Source organism: Leucopleurus acutus (assembly GCF_964270905.1).
Source record: "Leucopleurus acutus genome assembly, chromosome: 12".
Lineage (NCBI taxonomy): Eukaryota > Metazoa > Chordata > Mammalia > Artiodactyla > Delphinidae > Leucopleurus > Leucopleurus acutus.
The window spans coordinates 26,012,030-26,032,413 of NC_139154.1; the positions used below are offsets into that span (position 1 = coordinate 26,012,030).

At 52.6% G+C, this 20,384-nt stretch overlaps 1 long non-coding RNA gene across 1 annotated transcript; it reads left to right on the plus strand.

The window, feature by feature from the left end:
* Nucleotides 1-450: 450 nt before the first annotated feature.
* Nucleotides 451-13,054, plus strand: LOC309969448. The gene is made up of 3 exons (XR_014326631.1): nt 451-549; nt 12,710-12,857; nt 12,949-13,054. It is a non-coding gene; the product is annotated as an uncharacterized lncRNA (long non-coding RNA).
* Nucleotides 13,055-20,384: the final 7,330 nt, after the last annotated feature.

Genomic DNA, 20,384 nt, shown 5'->3' on the forward strand with positions numbered 1-20,384 from the left:
TAAATCAAGACTGCAGAGCATGGTTGGGGGAATGGGTCTCAGGGTCTGTGCAGAATGGAGATGTGCTGGACACTCACACCTGAGCCCCAACCTGCCTGTCCCCGCTGCCCACCTGACCGTCGAGTGTTCACAGATGCCCGGCTGGGACCCAGCGGAGGGGCTGAGGGCAACCCCACCTCTGCACATGATCATAGGTGGGACCACTACGTAGTCGGTGGGACTCCCGTGCCCGAAGGAAACATGCCCAGGTTGGGAGGGACGCTCTCCCAGCAGACTGGATACTTTCCAGCGAGTGCACCTGCCCACATCCTGGGTCATTGGTGCTCAGCCTCTGTGTCCTAACACCAGGCTTCTGTTGGGTGAGCAGGGAGGGACTCTGCATGCACACTCATTCCATCAGAATGGCATCTCCTGTGTTCACTTGTCACGTACTCATTCAGCAGATGCTACGGAGAACCCCCAGGAAGCGGGCACGACGAGAGGTGCTGGGTACCACCAGGAGGAATCGGCTTGGAGGAGTCTACCCTCAGGAGAGGCAAGGCCATCGAGGTACCAAGGAACTGAAATACACTTTCTGGAGGCGAGAAGCAGGCTGGGGTGGAGGACACCTGGGCTGTGTGGGTGGGATTGTTATCATTTGCTGGTGACAGTTTCCTGCTGTCTAACTGCTGTCTGAAAAGGTGGCATGGGACCAAACACGCCAAACCAGGAAGCTCCTTTCCTGGAGCTGACCCCCGACATTACCTGCCTTTATCTGTTGTAACAACTCCCCAGCAAGTGTCCTTCTGGTGACCTACAAACAGAGTTTATCCCCAAGTTCCTTCCAGGAAATGACGCTGCGCAAATTAGAGTTACTACTCAAATTATGAGTATTGGATAAAATGTTTTTATGCCCACGTGGGTACGCAGTGATAAGTTATTCAGAGTAAAATGACCAAAGCTACGTCTGTGGTGTGGAATTGGCAGCTCGGAGTCTGTGCAGAAATGGAGCGGACCGGACAGCTGGCTTCTCAGGCCCGTCCTGGCCCAGCCCCTCCCCGTTCCCTGGAGATGCCCTGACCTGGAGCTGCTAGTGGTCTGGGTGCCAGACCTGTCCTCCTGAGAGCCCGGCCGCCCGTGTTTGTCATGGCTCCGTGCACAGAAAAGGCAGGAAAACAAATATTCATGATTTAAACGTTCACCATGTCTTCCTGAAAGTGCAGATCCTGACAAGGGCCCCGGCTTACAAACAGACGCCTGAAATATCAGAGAGGAGTTAGGTGATACGAAGGGGACAGGCAGGCCGCCGAGACGGGGAAGAGAGCCCAGGAGGTGGCCTCTGGCCGATACAGGGGGTTGGATGGTTCTGAGAGGAAAGGACTGAGTCTTGCAGGGCAAGGGAGAGAGGTGTTTGGGTGGAGCTGGGCTGTGCCGCAGCCCCGGGGAGAGGCCCCCCGCGTGCCTGGGACATGGGGAGAAGCGGGGAGCTGACCCAAGAGGGCTGAGCCGGGCTCGGAGGGAGCGGGCACCGTGCGCCAGGGGAAGGGTTGGATTTTATACCGACGTTATCCTGATTAAAGATTTCACGAGAGGAGAGGAGCAGCCTCTGTCCTGGCAAGGTGAGAAGCAGAGAGACTGAGTCCGGGGGGCACCTGCCCGTGCTGGGCCCGGGGCTCCTGCCAGCTGGAGGCGGGAGGGGAGATGCTAAGTGAGCAGCCAGCCTGCCTGCGGTGTGACCCCACCTCCCACCCCCTCCCCACCCCAGCGCAGAACCAGACGGGCTGCTCCAGGTCAAAGGCAGAGTGAACGAGGTGGGCTTCACCCGATTTTATCCCCAGCAATGAGGTTCTGCGTTTATTTGACTGAACTTGGCCACGCCAACACATGCTGCTAATAAAGAAATAAACGTCTGGCTTCTCTTTACTCCCTGTTTGCCCAGGATTTGTACCCTGGACACTGCTTCTTACAAAGGAACCCTCTCCAGGGAGGGGGACGCAGACCTGGGTGGAGAGGAGGCTCCGATCAGGGCCGGGAGGGGGCAAAGGTGAGCGTCCACCTGTGCTCTTAGCTCCCTGTGCCCCCTTCTCACGATGTGACGCCCTCTCCCCATGATGTCAGCGGTAAATTGAAATGTAATTGAAATTGATCCTCCTGTGAATGACCTTGGGAGCTTGAATTGCACAAATGTTCAAAATGCTAAATCTTTTTTATGACCTGTAATATTGTCATTCAGCTCGATAGCACAGATCAGTGTGCTTTTTTAATAAAGGAAACCACAGGAGTCTTATAAAACCTATTTGCACTGCATCAGAAAAATTAACAGAGGCGGGGAACACTGAACTTGGAAATGTGGGATATTGATGTCTTCGTTTAAAAATCAACAAATTCATTCTTCCATTAGACAAATTCATATTTCTACCATTATTCATGGCTTTGGGGAAATGGGGTTAGTGGTCCAAGAAATAATCACTCTGTAATCAGTGGAAACTCTCAGCATATGGGGAATGTGATCCCATAGTATAAACATGTAAAATTGTCAGTTCATTGTGTCATATTTAACAAAGTTCATTAATGGGATTTTAGTTATGAGAACATTTTCTTTTTTGCGGCCACACGCCGTGTAAGACCTTAGTTCCCCCGACCAGGGATCGAACCCGTGCCCCCTGCAGTGGGAGCACGGAGCCTTAACCGCCGGACACCAGGGAAGTCCCTATGAGAACGTTTTGAAGTTTACCTGAAAGCAGAAGAATCATCAGTTTACGAGGCTTACGTGTTCTTGGGGGCGTTTAATTCCACAGCCCTCCCTCTTCACCTGTCAGGGATATGCCCTCATACGCCTCAGAAACTGTGGGCAGCAAACCCCCAATGGGTTAATTTTGACGGGAATCCCACCTGGCTGGCCAAGCTGCGCTGAGTCTCTGTCTCAGCTCTCCTCCAAGTGCGGCAGCCTCGCAGCTCTGTGTGGTCCCACCTTCAGCTTGACCTCCTGGACGCTTTTCTAATCTACTCCCTCCATCCCACTGACCTCCCTACTCCAGGTGACCTTCCTGTTCCAGGTGACTTCCCTGCTCGCTCAAGCTTGGAAAGCTCTGTCATGCTCCAACCTTAGGGCATCCTCTTTGGGACAGAGTTGGAGGTCAGGGGGTGGCTTCCGCCCAGGGGAAGATACAGGGGGCCGTGTGGAGAGGGTGGGATGGAGGGTCTCTCCCGGTCCTTCTCTCTCCGCTCTCCTGGGGTTAATCCACACTCGGTTCCATCTCTCACCTCCTTGGAGAGCATCTCTCACCTCTGATTTCTGTCTTCCCTTCTTCCTTGAGTTCCTTTGCTCCCCCCAGTTATTTCCATCTGCACAGCCTACCACAGCTTTGGATCTGAAACATCTAAAACCAGACTCAGCATCTTGAGTGAGTGTAAGACTTACTGGTGGTGGAAAGACAGCCCCCACTATAACTGACATTTCCCTGGGGTGGGAATGGGGAGAAATGTGCTGTCTTAGAGACTTCATGATTACGCTACTAACAAATGGTCACATACTATCAATACTGTGAGTTTCATGAACTTTAGAAATGAGTTTTATTGCATTGTTTGCATGTAATAATTACACACATATATGAAAAATAGTTGTTTGTATGTATGCAAGTGATTGAGACAGATACAGAATCAGGAACTACTCATAATAACTGCCTTAAATTCTTTGGTCCACATACTAAGTAACTATTACTGAGTAAAGGAATTCACTTTATTATATAATTCAGCCAACACTTATGAAGCACCTCTGCTCGGCCAGGCCCCGTGATAGGAAGACAGCCCCCACATCCAGCTATGTCCGATGTTCAACCGCACGGGCTCCTGGACGAGGGGGTGGGTGAGGACTTCAGTCCAGTCCATGCACAGCTGGCCACCCTCATGAGTGGGGTTTTCTCCACCCAGACGAGGCACCTTTGTGCAACATGTGTGAGGACTAACCGCGGCCCTAGCTGGGAACTGCCACTGCAGAGGTAAATAAGGTGAAGTTTGTCCCCGGAATCTGCAGGAGGCCTGGAAACACATTGCCTACCCAGAGGCAGGTAGAGCAGCAGCTTCCTGAATTAACGAATAACCAGGAATGACTTCTAACTAGTCATTTGTATGCCACTTTCATTTTCCGAATTACTTTATGAAATCTATTCACTTAAGGGGCGGTTTCTTGAAATTTTATTTACATTGTTCATGTGCCTAACTTTTATTTTTTAAGAACAGTTAATACAAGAGTAAACTTCACTACAGTTTACCTTTGAATTGCAGCAAAATCCCATGTTTGCATAAGAGCACGTTAGTAGAAACAATGATTTCATGACATGAACGGATTTCATAAGCACCCGTGGCACAGTTATCCAAATGTCACCTGGCCAGGTGTTGGAAGACAGACATTAGAAGGTGAAGTGAATGAGCCCTTGATCCAGGTGGAAGGCTCAGGGTGGAGACTGAGCACCACACTGAAATAGCTGGGCTTCGTCCCACAGTTACCGCTTCCCTGGGTTCACGCTGGGGCGAATTTAGAGTGATTGGAAGGATGGGGGCAGCCTGGAGCTGGGCTCCCCCTGCCAGGGGGCCACGTGGCCCTGGGGTCCCGTGGTGGTGTGGCCCAACCAGGGTTTGGGGCAGGCTGGGGTGGAGGTGGGGCAGGCTTCAGGGGCAGAATCTCCGCACAGCTTGTTGCCTCACCTGTGGGAGGATGATGAAGGGGAGGAATCAGAAGAGGCCCTTCCTTCAGCCTCGCTCCAGTAAGGAAACTTGGGACGGTGCTTAAAGGAACTTTATATAATAGAAAAACAGAATTATTTCATCCCCAAATAAGTTATTAAGGGGAGAGAAACCATGGGGTTATCTCTCATTATAGTTTAATTAGAACAGAATTAAAAAATAAAATTAATAAGATGAATTGCCAATTTTAATTGAAAAGACAGTATTCATGGAATTGTCTTTATCTGACTCATTCTGTTAAAATTTTACAGCATCACCAAACCATAAGGTGGTGGAACCTAAACAAATGAGGGTTAGATTGTTGAATTCTTTTCTCTCTGAAGTCCTCCTTTGAAGTGTCTGTGTGGGGTGAGGTCGGAGAGGGGGGAGGGGGGAGCTCGGGGGCTGGAGGAAAGAAGGGAATTTGACTCCTGTCTGTTCAGCCCATGTTTGGGCGTTCTGAGTGCAGTTAAGGCACAGTCTGTGTCTGGGAAGCAAGCCTGTAATGTTTTGATGGGAAGCACCCCAGAGTATTTCTGTCACACGAAAGGGTGGTTTCTTTTGTGCAAACCAGTAACTCTACCGAAGTCTTCATCTGAGCAGGACCCAGTGTGTTAGGAATGAGTGAACAGGGGGCCGCTCCCTCTGAGTTTTATCCCAAATGTATGGTTCTGTGAGCTGTGAGGGCAGGAGTGGAAAGACCCCCTGCGGAAACCTCTGATGTGCGTGGGGGTCTCGAGTAGGGATGCCTGAGAGGCGGGGGGCCGGGAGCGGGTGTTGATAAACAGCCTGGAAGTGTGAGCGGTTAATGGGGCAGAGACAGCGGGGCAGGCCCCAGGGGCAGGGGGCAGGGAGCCGGTGATGTTCAAAGTACGCAGTTAAAATAGAAAGGGTACCAGCGCTGCGCTTCGTGTCCAACAGGAACGGTGTTTTGAGAGCACGGAATCATTCCTTTTCATTGTTCCCCTTTACCGTGAGGGGATGGCCACCCCCAGGAGGAAGGGCCTTCACGTCCAAGTCTGGGGGCTGAACAGAGCTGTCCCACCAGCACAGGTGACTGGACTTGGGCCAGGACGTGCGTCGTGGATGTGAGGGCCGAGGTCAGGGTGGGTAGGACGTCCCTCTCGACAACAGGGCAGAAGCAGCTGGACTCTGGGGGGGGACGCCCTCCCTGACGCGTGACCCCTGATGGGGTCAGGCTGGCTGCCTGAAAACAGCACGTGCAGGTGTGCTTGTGTTTACTTTTAACTTCCAGTTTTCTTGGCCTGGAAACCCTGAAACTCTGACCAAACAGTTACTTTCGAGGAGATTGTGTTAACCTGAAAGACACTGTTTTCGACCCAAAACGAGTCTGTTGTTTGGAATTGGAAATCTAAGCGTCTTCCTTCCACCAAACCTCCCCACATCAGCGGGACTGGGGGTCCAGACAGGAGGACCCCCCCCCACCCAGTTACAGGAAATAAAAGTCTAAGAGTCTTCAGGCCTCAGTCTGTGACTCTGTGCACAGGCATTGATACAAAATATCCAAACTGGTTTTTGGTTTTGGCGGTGAGATCATGGGTGATTTTTGTGTGTTTGTTTTTACATTTTTTTTAAGTTTGTGTTTGAATTAGGTGAAAATTTTATGAGCATGTATAGCTTTTTATTTTCCAAAACAAGACAAAACAAAGCAAAGCAAACTCATAGGCTATTTCCACTTGAACAAATGGGAGAGAGACAGCATCACCGCTTCACTGGTCCTGTCCTGGTCCTCCCTGTGGGAGGGGCTCTGGCTGTGCTCCAGACCCATCTTGACCAGAGGCTTCTGTGAGCTGGGGCTGGTGCCTGAGGAGCCGCTCAGGCTCAGGGCCATGGGCCCTCCGTGACCCCAAACCCCTCCACGACTTTCCTTGGAGCCAGAGGGGCCTTTTCCCACTGTCTTCGGGGCTCCTGACTACCCGAGAGGAAAAGGAAACTCTCACTTTGAGCACCTGATGCCCTGCTCTACCCCCCGTCCCCGAGGCGGCCCTGCCACGGTCTCTGGTCTCTCTCCGGACAGCTTGGTGTTCCAGTTACAGCAAACAATGAACAAACAGCTCCTCGGCCCAGCGGGACCCTGGTCCTGGGTGGTGGGAGGGTGATGGCCCCTCTCTTGTCGTTGTTTCTGAGGACATGCTACCGTCCCAGTCAGCTGTTTCTATCCACTGAAGTGCAACAGGATTTTATAGGTCTCTGAGTATATCTGCATACGCTGAAGAAAAAGTAATTTGATAAAACACTTAGAAATTCTGTGTAATCCAATTTTTCTAAGCATTCAGGCCATTAATTTTGTCCATAAATATAATAGCTGCTGCAGAATATTTTTGCTCTCTCTTGCTAGGCATGATTAATTTATTAACTTTTCAGGGTTTAATCATATCTTTGGCATTAAAAATTAGGCTCAGACTCTCTCCCAAAAGAGGTAACATAACATGGTGGGGAGATGAAATTTACCCGTCTTGGGCAATTATCCGATGCTGTCCTGGAGCATCAGCTCAGAGCAGGGGTGAACTCTCAGAGTCAGGTCTCCCTCTGCGTTAATTTGCGGTGAAGCTGCAGCTGAGGCCCTGCCATGCCGCCCACTGAGCCTCTGGCCCCAGGACCACATGTCCTGCCCTCGGGGCCGGGGAACTGCAGGGCGTTCACGGGCAGCCTCCAGTGTCTGCTCTTTTGAGACTTTTTATATTCCTTTTCCATTTTTCTCTTAATTTTTGTAAAAAGCGAACCCATCTTTGGGGGAGTAGGAACCTCTACAGGCTGCTGTTCTCCAGTCTCTGGGTGTCTCTGAGGCCTTTGACAGCCGCGTCCTGCAAGTGCTCACACCTTAGCTTTTCCTGTGGGTCCACCTCTGGGTGGATGGAGAGTAGGAGCGAGGTCCGCCTCACACAGAGTATCGTCCTGTGTGTGGACCACGAAAACAGTGGACCTGAGCAGTTCCTATGTGTTAGAAGAGATCCCATTACCAGGTCGGTGTCACGTTCCTCATTTCTGGACCATGCACAGCTTCCCCTCTGTTTCCTTTTAAAAGAATCGTTTTGTTTACAGTGTGAAATGTGCCCTTTGTGAATAAGATGGAGAAGAAAGAAAACCGTTTTTCCTGAAGGACCCAAGAAGGCAAGAATTTCAAACAAAGGTGTTTTGAAGTAAAGGTTTCCTAGGAGACTGTGGGTTCATTATGGGATGTTTGGAACCAGGGAGCGGGGGCAGTGCAGGGAGACCAAGGGCAGAGTGCAGCCGTCCTCCTCTCTTCGCCGCCCCCTTGCCCCCAAGGTCTGCTAAGCATGCCTCTGGGAGGGGCGCTGAGGTGTATTTTTAGGGTGTGCTTTCCTCAGAGCAGCCAACTGTCCGACCGTCTCAGTGGGGTTCACAGCACAGCGAGCTTTTCTCTGCGTGTCCTGTCTGGAGCAGCCCTCCCGGCACCCTGGAGAAAGCCCGAGGGACGCTCGGGCCAAGCTTCTTCTAGGGGCATTTCGCTTAGAATCTGAGACCAGAGATGCGACCGAGCCCCTCTTCCTTGGATTTAAGAAGCTCTCTGTGATCCGATTAAGTTGGTTTTCGTATTTATTTCCGTCAATGCCATGGGACTGTCATCATGCAGGCACTAAAGGGCCCCTCGATTCTGAGAAGGTGCCTCTTTTCTCTGCCGAGCTTTCGTGGAACACGGAGGTTTATGGCGCTTTTACATACAATCTATGGCTCACGCCAGCGCAGAAATGTCGCCAGGAAGACCTCGTCAGAACTTCAGCTTTCCCCTCTTTGGAGCTATTCTTTATTTGCTCAGAATAAACAACAAAATTAGGAGTGTGTGTGTGTTTAAGTGTGCGCTATAGGCCTGGGTGTCTGTGCAGCCGCTGGCCCCTGTGGCTCTCTGGCCCTTGAAAATGGCTGGTCTAAGTTGAGATGTGCTGTAGGCATAGATCACCCACTGGATTTCAAAGACTAAGCACGAAAAAATTGTAAAATATCTCAGTTGTTTACAATTGATTATATGTTGCAATAATAATATTGATATTTTGGATACATTGGGTTAAATAAAACAGTATTAAAATTAATTTACCTGTTTCTTTCTACCATACAGCTGTGGCTCCCTTTCTATTTCCCTTGGACAGCACTGGTGTGGGTAATACACCCATGGCCTAAAAGCCAGGATTTTGAGGGGCTGTGTATCTGACATTCCCTCTGCAGGCAACTAATGCTTGACTACGTGATCATTTTGGGTTCAATGAGTCTCTTGGACTCAATATGTCTTTTTTACATATTATGTATTGCATGTTAGCTAGATGTTCTTAACTGTTTTTTAAGAGACAACAAAGTGTTAACTATAAAGAATGTGGAAGGAGACTCTATAAGTTTGCTGCATACTTAGGACATGCACAGACGTAGGATGACCACAAAGGCCCCCCGGCCCCTGAAGGCTGCGTGACCGCAGCAGGGAAGGGCCCCTGCGCTCTCCCCGCCCTGGGTTTCTGCTGTGTGTCTGTGTGCCCTGTGCCTTCTGTCTGGGACCCTGGCTTCCCCTCGCCACATCCGGATGCTGGCTGCAGAGGGAGCCTCCGTCTGGTCGCTTGGTGGGCGCCTTGCACAGAAGGCTCTGCAGCCGCCTCTGTTCCCCAGCTCAGTCTGCCCCACGCCGCTCTCTGAGCCCAGGGGGCTTCTCCACGCCAGTGGAGGTGGGCCCCCTCCGCTCCCAACCCGGACGACGTAGAGGAAGCCACTCTGCTCCCCTTTTGCATCTCTCATCCGCCCTGAGCTGCTGTCGCACAAGGAGCCTCGGGCCCCATCCTGGCCGGTTCCGAAGAAAGACCAGGCTCTGGCGTGCTTTTCTGCTTCGCTGTTAAATCTCCCCCTCCTCCATCAAGGTCACAAACAGTTGATTGAAACGTTTATCCCCAACCCAGTTCTCTCCCCAGAGGGGGATTTCTCCACTTCCTTACGCCGGCCCACTCCAGTCTCCACAGTGCGCAGGAATGTATGTGGAATGTTTGTTTTAGAATATTTTCTGAATATTTCTTGGCTCAAATCAATATTTGGTATATGAATCTTAGAAATACTAACCCAAGAGGGAGAGGGGTAAGTTATAGGAAAGAATGTGCTTTTCAAATACAAGAAAGAAAGCAGGTGGCTGGGCCACCAGGGTCCGTCTGCTCTCATTAGGATTGCTCAGGAAGACTTCGTGTTTGTGATATTTTAAATTCCTTTTCTTTGGGGGGTGGGCGGGGGCAACTGAAATTTCTGGATTGCTTCTGGACAGCTCAAGAGACAAATGGAGACAAACTCCAGGGAGAAGTGGACGGGGCTGACTCGTGGTTACTCCCCACATTGGAGGGTGCAAGGTGTGTGTCCTCGGGTCAGGACCCCACTGCTGGTTGTGGGGTCCTGACCATCTTTTAAAGAGGTTTGCGGTGCTCGTCAATGGGTGCTTAACGAATGATGACTGACTGCGTGAATAATTGAAGGCAAGGCGATGTGTTTATTCGCTCGAGTTGGTTCAGCTGCGAAATTTAATCACTAACAGTAATCACAGTATTGAACCAGAATCACTAACATTGGTTTTCTGCTGCTCCAGGAATCGTCCAGTTTCCTAAGAAATGTCAGAAAGTCCTTCAAACTTAAGTTTAATCCCTTTTAATAAAAATAAGCCCAGGTGGCATAATTTATGGAGAGAGGGGCTATATTAGGGCTTTAAGCATGGGCTCAACGTATTAAACTATTTTTACTCTGGGGAAGTCACAATTTTTCTTTTTTGGAGTAAGATTTGACCGAACATAGTCTGATTTTCTGAAGCAGCAAATGAACCAGTTCTTAATTCTGAATGTTCTCTGGGGCAAAAATGGTAAAACACAAAAAATCCCCAAATTTATTGGAACAGCATCTCCACGTGCCCACCCAGATGCCTCGCGGTCTGTGCCCAAGAGCAGCAGAGATGGACTGAGTCCCTCTCCCAGGTGTGACCTCTGGCTGCATTAACAAGAGGGGGAGGTGGGGGTCTGGCTGACACCTGGCCCGGGGGACTGGCTCCCTGGAAAGCCGCCCCTGGCTCTCCCTGTGCTGTCCCCGGTGGCCCTGGAGCTCCTGGTCAGGCCAAGATTGCTCTCGCCCAGAAGCAGAGGGCGACACGTCTCACTTCACGCCCATCCCAAGTCCCAGTCCCTCGGGAGCTTCTATCTGTTCAGAGCCGATCCAAGCTTCCAACGAGCTGCTGGAAACGCCAGGGCAGAGCCCGTCTGCAGGGGGCCAGGTCGGAGAGCCGGCCCTCCGAGGAGGCCGTGAGGACCGGCCCCGGCCATGCTGGGGGGCAGGTTCCTACTCTTCTCCGCCGTGGTCACACTGAGCGCGGCCGGGCTTGCTGACCGGCCCACGCACGAAGAGGACACAGCAGCCCTCCCGGGTCTCGGCTCTGGGGAAGGGCTGGGCTGCCAGGTAGGCAGGCCTTACAGATCTGCCCTGGCCTTGGCCTTGGTCTGTCCTCAGCTCAGAATCTCCATCCTCAATCTGCACCTCGCCAGCCGCCCTCTGCCCGCTGTGCTCCTTTCCCGCCCCCTCAGTGGGCCAGGATGTGCCTGTCCCACTGTCCAGACCGTCCCCTCCCTCATGCAGAGGACCCTTCCGGCCCCGAAATCCATCATCTTCTCTTCTTGCTTTATTTTCTCCACCTGACAATTTAGCTACGTGTTTCTCTCCCGTCATATCATGAGGATTTATCAATTCCGGTTACTGCTGGACCTCCGTGTCCAGCCTCGTGCCCGACACATAATAGACGCTAAATCCTTTCAATCACGATGACGTAAATACTAAATAAGTGTTGATGGGAGAATCCGTTTGGAAAGCACGGACGTATCGGTCAGGGCTGTTTTTAGCTCTTGGATTGCACAAACCCGCCGTTCTACTTCAGGTCCGCCCTCAGACGGGCGTCTGGGAGTCTCTGCCCGCGAGGTGGGCCAGGCACACCACTTTTCCTCTGGGTTCTGGGTCCCACCCAGCAGGGGTCTCAGCACCCCCACCTGGAAGACCCCTTTATTCTTGTGCCCGGGGTCAAGCGTGCGGGCTGCCCCGAGGGGGCTCCTCGGCCACAAAGTCTAGCGTCCTGCTGGGACCGCCAGGGCAGGTCCCTCTCCCCTCAGCACTAGATCTCCTGGGGGTCCTGGCCTCTTTTTCTGCCTCTGCTCTTAATTGAGCTGATCTGTTACCAAGCTTCAAAGGGCAGGGAAGTCCCTCCCTCCCAGGGGACCGGGGCAGACTCCCTGGTCCCTGCCTCATACCTTTGTTTCCTTGATTGAAGTATCATTTGCATAAGTAAAACACACAGATCTGAAGAGTTCAGCTGAATGAGTTTGGACAAATACATACACCTGTATAGCCTCCACTCCAGTCAAGACCCCCTCCCTCTCCCAGAACCTCCGGCCCTTGCAGGGCCCCCCACTCCCGTTTCTATCACCAGGGCCCAGTTTTACTTATTCTACAATGTAATACTCGTGGGGTACACTGTAGGTGTTTTGAGTTTCAATAGTTCTTTTTATTGCAAAGTAGTGCTCTGTTGTACGCACGTACCTCAATTTGTCTATAAATAACTTCGAGTTATTTCCAGCTTTTTGCTAATTAAGAACAGAGCTGCTATGAACTTTCTTTATCAGGATTTGAGAGGACAGAGGTCTTCATTTCTACTGGACAAATGGGAGAAGAATGGCTGGTTCATAGATCAGGTGCACGATTGATTGAATAAGACAGTGCTGGGCTGCTTTCCCAGGTGCCGCGTCATTATTTCCCTTTTTCCCTGGGAATGTGTAACACTCACTGTGCCCGTCTTCCTAACCTCAGCCGTGGCAGTGAGTGTGAAGCCTTGTCTCCTGATGGTTTTAATTTGCGTTTCCATGATGACCGGTGAGACTGAGCATGTTTTCATGTGCTTATTTTCTTTTGTGAAGTGTCTGTTCGAGTCTTTTGCCCATTTTTAAGAACTGGGTTGCTTACTGTATATTATTTTATTTTTCAGGGGATGAGCTTCATGTTCTATCGAGGTATAACTGATGTATAACGTCATGTTAGTTTCGGGTGCACACGCGATGATTCATTATTTGTGAACTCCGGCAGGATCGCCAGTGTCCAGTTACTACCCAGCTGCTCACTTTCTCGTTCCTGAGGTGAGGCCAGTTCTCTGGCAGCTCTGTGTGTTGCTGGTACTTTCCTCCGTTTTATGACTTTTCCTAACCGTCCGCCTGTCTTTTTCTGCAGCCTTGGCTCGGAATTCCCATGTGATTACCCTGATTCCAGACACGCAGGATGGAAATCACTCAGGTGGGAGACTCTGTCCTCCCCAGCGGGGATCCTGAGAGGTGCCACGTGGGCCGGGGCGTGAGTGCGTGTGAGTGTGTAGTGATGGGTGTGAGCGTGTGAATGACTGTGTGTGTGTGTACTCGTACACACACGAACGTGCGCAAGCTGAGGCCGGGCCCCCCTTGCAGCATTGCTGCGATTCCAGGGATGCTGGTGAGTCATATGTGAAGGGAGGCTGCGTGCCTGGTGCAGCCCGGGAGCCTGCTTCACCTCCTGTGTCACTGCTGGTCGTGTTCTCACCTCTGTCAGGTTGGCATTTGTCCTGGGTGGGAGTCCTCAGCCCCCTGGACTTGGCGGGAAGGCACTGGCCTTGGGTGTGGACGGAAACTCTTCGGCTTGGACACCTGTCAAATGATCTTTCAAACACAGGTGCACATCGTCACGGCTAACAAATGCAAAGTAATTTTTAAAATCCCTTAATTCACAGTGACTTTGGAAATCATGAATGTTCTGCTAAGGATACAAGTCCTATTATGTGTGTGTGGAGATACAACGGGGGACACTGAACAGTGGTTATCCATATTCTCAACATGTGGGTGCCCAACGCACCCCCACACCGCACCCCACAGGTTGAAGTTCCGGGAACCTGGCCCGCCTCCCTCTGGTTGATTCAAATGAGGCGGGGAGGGGAGGGGGTGGAGACGGGAGCGCTCACATCCCAGCGGCCTTGCCGGCTGTCCCGAGCCGGCGGCCCCTCCCTCGTCAGGGCCCCAGGAGCGCAGCCCACGGTCATCCCCCAGGAGGAAGGGCCGGCAGGGGCCTGACGCTGGGCCTGCTGCCCCGCCTCAGAGGACGGAGCAAAGCCCCGCACGCAGGCCTTTTGGGCAAAGAGGTGATGCGGGAGGACAGGTCCCAGTCCTTCCTCCGCGGCCCTGAGCCCCACTCCGCCTCGGTAACAGCACCAAACACGTTTCCCGGCCCTTAAAGCAAACCCGCCAGAGGCGGCCGCCCTGCCAGGGCCTCGGGCAGCCCTCGGCGGCACCCAGAGCGGGGCGCCGTCTTTGACGCGCAGCTGGTGAGTCTTCCTGCGTGTTCGCGCCCAGGTAATGGCCCCCCGGTCAACACAGAGCACCCCGACCGCTGCCCCTCAGCCCCGCTCAGCTGGCGGCTCGGGGCCACGTACGGAGGGGCCCCCGCGGCTGGAGGAGGGGGGCCCTGGCCCTGGGCAGCGCCCCGCCCTTAGAGACACGGCCCTCTTGGGTAACCAGCTCGGCCGAGGGGCTCCGCGGCTCGCAGCCAAGTCTGGATGGGGCTGGGGGGCTGCGGGCGAGTGCTGGCGGCCTCTCGCGCTCGTGGGCCTCAGGGCGACCACCTGTGCGGGCAGAGCCCCCCAGCGCACGCCCACGCTGCTCCGTCCATCTGCCGGGTGTGCAGACCCCCGCCCCGCGCCGACCCAAGAAGGCCTGCCGCGCCCCGGGGCTGCCACAGACCCCCTCGCCGCGCCTGCGGGACCTGTAGGTTTCCCAGCTGCACTTGTACATCCCCGGGGTTTGGGGTGGAGGGCGGGGGGGTGGGGAGAGCGAGCCACCCACTCGCCTGGCTTTGACCCTGCCTCCAATCACAGGCTGGGCCTCGGGCGCTTCCTGGGCCCCCCAGCGGCTGCCCTCTCCCTGGGTCATCCTTTCCCTGCTCAGGCGCCCTTGTGACGCCAGAAGGCGGGACCCGCACAGCTTCCCCTCCAGGAGCACCTAATGCCTGTCCCTCCTCGTGTGCAGGGCGTGCTCCCTGGCCATCTTGCCCAGCAAGGAGGCGGAGACCTGGCTGGGAAGCAAAGGGCTGGAGTGTTCGTGCCGGCACCTGAGTACACACACGGGACACATGTGCCCCACACATGCACTACAAACCTCTGGCTTGCTGTCTTAAATGAAGACGATTTTCCTTCCTAACTTATGACAAATCACATCTAGTTAGTGGCTTGACTTAGGCAGGCTGGCTGAAAGGGGTAACTGCAAGTAACTAAGAAACCGGAAAATTGTTAGTGCCTTTAACAAATGGAGTTTTTTTCTCACCAAATACTAAGCTAAGGCTTTGTTTCAGGGGTTCAGTGATAACCGTTAACGGCGATTCTTTTGGTCTCGTACTCATGCCTGTTGCTGCATGGCTACAGAACGGCTGCCCCAGCTCCAGCCATCACATGCGTTCAAGGTGGTTGTGTTGGTTTCTGGCTGTGCCCCTCTGGGCTCCTTAAGAGAAGAGAAACATGTTCTAAGTGCCAAGCACTGTGCTTACAAGCATTATCTCATTTAATCCTATGGTAATTCTATAAGGCAGGTGTTACTGTTATTCCCATTTTAGACACAAAGAAACAGAAGCTGAAAGAGAATAAGGGCTGGTAAGTGGCAGAGTGTGGACAGGGGCCCAGTCCTCTCGATGCAGCCTTTTCCTTCAACACACGGTAGAGCTAAGTTTGCTCCAATGGAAACACAGAGCAAGTGTTTCAGAAGATCTTTAAAAGTAGAAGCCCCTTCGGGCTGGAGCACGGAGCAGGGAGCTGGTGAGCGAGGGTCGGGCATGACCGGGGCCCCCGGGGGAGGGAGGATGTGTGTTCCACCGGCACCTCCCCCTCCTCCTCCTTCTGCCCAGGACGGTGACTGAATGGCCCTTGAGGCTCCAGCCGGAAGGCATCTCCCCGCCCCGGTGGTCTCTCGCTGCTGGGGAAGAGCCCGCCAATTAACCTCACAGCCCAGAGTCCATGCCACCGCAGCCTGGAGGCGGGAGCGCCTTACACCACAGGCGGAGGCAGGGAAGGCCGGGGCTGGCCAGCCAGCACTGGCTCAGTTTCTAAACGTGGAAAGAGAAATCTTGCAAGTTATGATCTCTGGAATGAGTCAGTTTTCAGCAAAATCCTGGAGTAGACTTTTAAACAGATTTAAGTTGGGACAAAATAAACCAAGTTTCTTTCCTGAGCGCAGCCTCCTGGGGCGCGAGACACCCGTGGGGGCGCATCGATGGATGGGAGCACCCGCAGAGCCAGGGATGCTCCCATGGGGGTCCCGCACTGGCCCAGTTCTGTTTAGCACTTTCTAACCAATAATTTCAGGGAAGATGTAGACAGGGTGCCTTAGAAATGACAGAGCGCAAATCTGCGAGGGATAGTTTATGAGCTGGATACAAAGTAAAATTTCAAAACACGTGAAAGACAGGTGTCTGGGGCCTTAAATAAATAAAACGGAACCTGATAGGATTCATGTAACATCTGTAACTTAGATTCAAAGACTGAGCTGAGATGCGTGGGCTCGGGGGTCCTGGTCCATTGCGGGGCCGAATGCAGTGGGCGGAGTCGACCACAGACCACGGGAGCAAAGGCGGTTCCCTGATGTCCGACACAACGCCCTCGCAAAGTTGGGCGGCGTCCTGGTCGGAGCCTGTCCTCTGTCCCGAGAGCTCTGGGAAGTGTCTGGGCCCCCGGCTCCTGGTCTGACAGGCTCCTCACACACTAAGTCACCCTTTCTCGATTGAACATTCACTTGCTTGCTGCAGACCTTTGACTACTTTCCAGAGTTCCAACAAGGTTGGAACGAACAGAGTCTGGTACATACTCAGCACTTGGCAAATATTTGGTATTATTATTCTTTCTGACCGATTTGTGTAGTTTCTGAGCCTAAGGCTTTCTGAACGACCTCTGCCCGTCTCCTGGGCAGTGCGGCCAAGTGGGCAGGTGGTGGACCTGGACCCCAGGAGCCCATCTGGGCCCACCTCAGCCATAGGAGCTGTGTGTCTCTGGGCAAATCCCTTCACCTCTCTGGGATTTCATTTCCTCATCCACTGGGTGGAATAAAATTTGTTTTTCTTTCTATCTGTCAAACTGATGGAATGAGCAGGTAGCATCATGTGTCAAAGTGCTTTCAGCATAGAATAGCTTGAAATTATTGCCTTTACATGGTGCCTTCTGCAAAACAGAAAAGCCTGCTGATGTTACCACAGCCGATACTGCACAGCGGTGGGGACCCCTTGCCGCAACTCAGGGTTTCCTTTCTGCCCACGACCCCCCCAGCCGCCCCCACACAGGTGCTTGAGAGGGGGAGCTGGCGGCCCTTAAGACACATCATACAGTTCACGTATCTCACTCATCAGCCTTTGCGCTTAAAAGTCAGGCAATACACTCGAGATAGTACTAATGAATTTTCTGTCTCGAGTGATTTTTCTCAGACAGACACCAAGGGAAAACAATCAAAGAAAAACCCAATAAAACAGATTATAAAGATACAAGGTGGGGATTGTGAGTCCAGGACCTGGACCTCCAGCTGTTCCTAAGGCTGCCGGGAGCCGAGGACCCCCGCGCGTTTGATTTGGGCGTGCGTCTTTCGGAGAGATCGCATTTCTTCTGAACGAAACATCAAAGGACGCGGCTGAGCTGCCAGCACACAATGATCTGCCAACGCGTGCCCAGGAGAGTGGCTCCCCCCTCGCCATGCTCGTGGCAGCGGCCCGAGGGCTGTGATGGGACCTGCAACATCAAAGCGGGGGCAGCGTGCTTGTGCCAGAGCCGGGGTCACAGCCTCACCCTCTGCTCAGTGGGGATTAAACCTGAAAGAGCCGTGGAAACTTGGTGAATGTAAATAGTATCCACCTGGCAACACTGTTCACACCTTTACTTCTGCTTCTGGGAGTCCTGTTCTTTCCTTGAGTCATCGCTTCATGCATTCATCCAACGATTATTTATTAGATCTTTAATGCTGCTGAGCAGTGTTCTAAGTCCCCAGCATCTTGTGGAAAACCAGACAAGGGACTGATAAACAAGTGAGTAAACAGTGTAACTTCAGAATGTCATAGTGTTAATATTGTTAAATGTCCATACTGCCTAAAGCAATCTACAGATTCAACGCAATCCCTATCAAAATTCCAATGGCATATTTCACAGACCAAGCAACCCTAAAATTTGTATGGAATCGGGCTTCCCTGGTGGCCCAGTGGTTGAGAGTCCGCCTGCCGATGCAGGGGACGGGGGTTCGTGCCCCGGTCCGGGAAGATCCCACATGCCGTGGAGCGGCTGGGCCCGTGAGCCATGGCCGCCGAGCCTGCGCGTCCGGAGCCTGTGCTCCGCAACGGGAGAGGCCACAACAGTGAGAGGCCCGCGTACCGCAAACAAACAAACAAACAAAACCAGAAAAATCAGTGTTTAAAGTATTCGTAGTCCCGCGGGCAGGGTCCACATTCAGCCCTGGCACCTGGGGAAGATGAAATAGGTACCATTTACAGGAAGTGGGAGGGGCTAATGATAAAGCCAATGGAGGCCAGACCCAGCGGAGTCCGCACAGGGCCCGCAGCCTCCGGGCTGCAGGAGGCCGGGTGAGAGGCCGGGGGGTGTGCACATCCCGGTATGGAGTCTGTGAGTGCATCTGAGTCCCCTCTGCTGCCTTCATGGGGCTTTTTGGGGAAGCCTCATCCCAGGCACACAGAGGCTGTGACCTGGCTTTCCAAGGAGGGTCCCCAGTCCCTCTTCTGGGGCCCATGAGCGAGCGGTGTGTCCTGTCTGCTGAGGCGCACGCAGGCATTCAACACGCATTTTACCCAGAAGGTTTGTGTGTTTCACCACAGCTCAGAGTGGAAATGCTTGGCATATTCACAATTCCAACCTTTCCTTGGAAGGAGGTGAACATTATCTTATCTGAGAAAAGGCTCTGTTGTTCTTCCTGAGATTGATGATTCTTCATTAGCTCTATAACTTTCACAGATATTTCACATTTTCCTAGAAAACGCATCAGTGTTATTTATAATTGACAACCTCCCCTTGGATGATTTAAGATGTACTCCTACCAAAGACATGAGTCCAGATATTAAATATTATTCAATGTCAATTACGCTGTGATTATTCTGGAAGCTTTTCTTTACATTCAATTTTCATTCATTTTGCTCATGACTGTAATTTAAATAAGGGATTTCCTTTATTGGGTTAAACGTGTCCCAGTGCTTTAGCCAATAGCTGTGCAGAGCACACACACTTCGAGCATCTTCTGAGATCTGGGGCCAAACTAAAATAAAGTGTGTTGTGTCTCCAGACTGGAGGAGAATCTATTATAATTCTTTTTTATAAAATAAATTTATTTATTTATTTGTTTATTTTGGGCTGTGTTGGGTCTTCGTTCCTGTGCGAGGGCTTTCTCTAGTTGCAGCAAGTGGGGGCCACTCTTCGTTGTGGTGCGCGGGCCTTTCACTGTCGCGGCCTCTCTTGTTGCGGGGCACAGGCTTTTCAGACGCGCAGGTTCAGTAGTTGTGGCTCAAGGGCCTAGTTGCTCCGCGGCATGAGGGATCTTCCCGGACCAGGGCTCGAACCCGTGTCCCCTGCACTGGCAGGCAGATTCTCAACCACTGCGCCACCAGGGAAGCCCCTATTATAATTCTTTTGAAGACTGTGAACAAAAACATAGGCAATGGCAGGATTATTTTTAATACCTGAAAGCATTTGCAATATTTCTGTCACAGTGCTATGGAAACTGCAGTGGGCAACAAGGAGACGCCTCGCTCGAGTGCAAGGGTCCTTCCTGCAGAGCTGAGGCAACGCTGACTTATTTCTTTAACTGGATGGCCCACTCCATCAGTTTGAGAAATTCACATTCACGTAATCACTCAAGCCCCCACCTGATTGGACTGAGGGAAGCCCAGAGACTGGTCTTGGACTCCACTCCATGTCACCCGCGAATCCCCACCCCAAGGGGCAGGCTCTGTTTCCAAGGCCCCGCATCCCACAGAGGCAGTTGCCCTGGGAGGACCCAGCCTGCCAGGGGTCTGGGCTCATCCTCTTTTATACCTGGGGTAGCAGCGACGGCCGTCAGGCATTCCAGGGCCAGTTCCCACCCGCAGGCCACCTTCAGCCAGCGGGGCTGCCCAGGGGGCACCTCCTGGAATCACCCTCACACTCGGGCCATGGTCCCCAGGCTCCATCAGTTTGAGCAGCCAGGTCCTGTGTCCTCCAAGCTGTCTCCTCTTTGGACAGATGCTCTCTATTCCTTCATCCTAAATTCACGGACAAGGCCTCTGGATCCTTTTCCATCCTGTCATTAATATCTAGTCCCCAGAATTGGAAACAATCCTGCCGATGGGGTCCGACAACCCGAGGTGCGGTGAGATGATTCCTGCCCCGTCACATCCCCTCACGCATCCTAAGATTCCATCACCTCCCCAGGCGGCCACGCTGACACTCATGTTGGCCCATTGTGCTGTGGGCGCCTGAGTTCCCAAGGTCTCCTCATACGAACGGCTAAGCCAGGCTTCTCCATCGTGGACGGATACAACCGGCTGACTGAACACGTGCAAGTTTAACTGAGTGATAGAAACCTGTGCTTGCAATGCTTCCGCTATTCAGATCACACCCTGAAGTTCCTTTATGCTGCAGC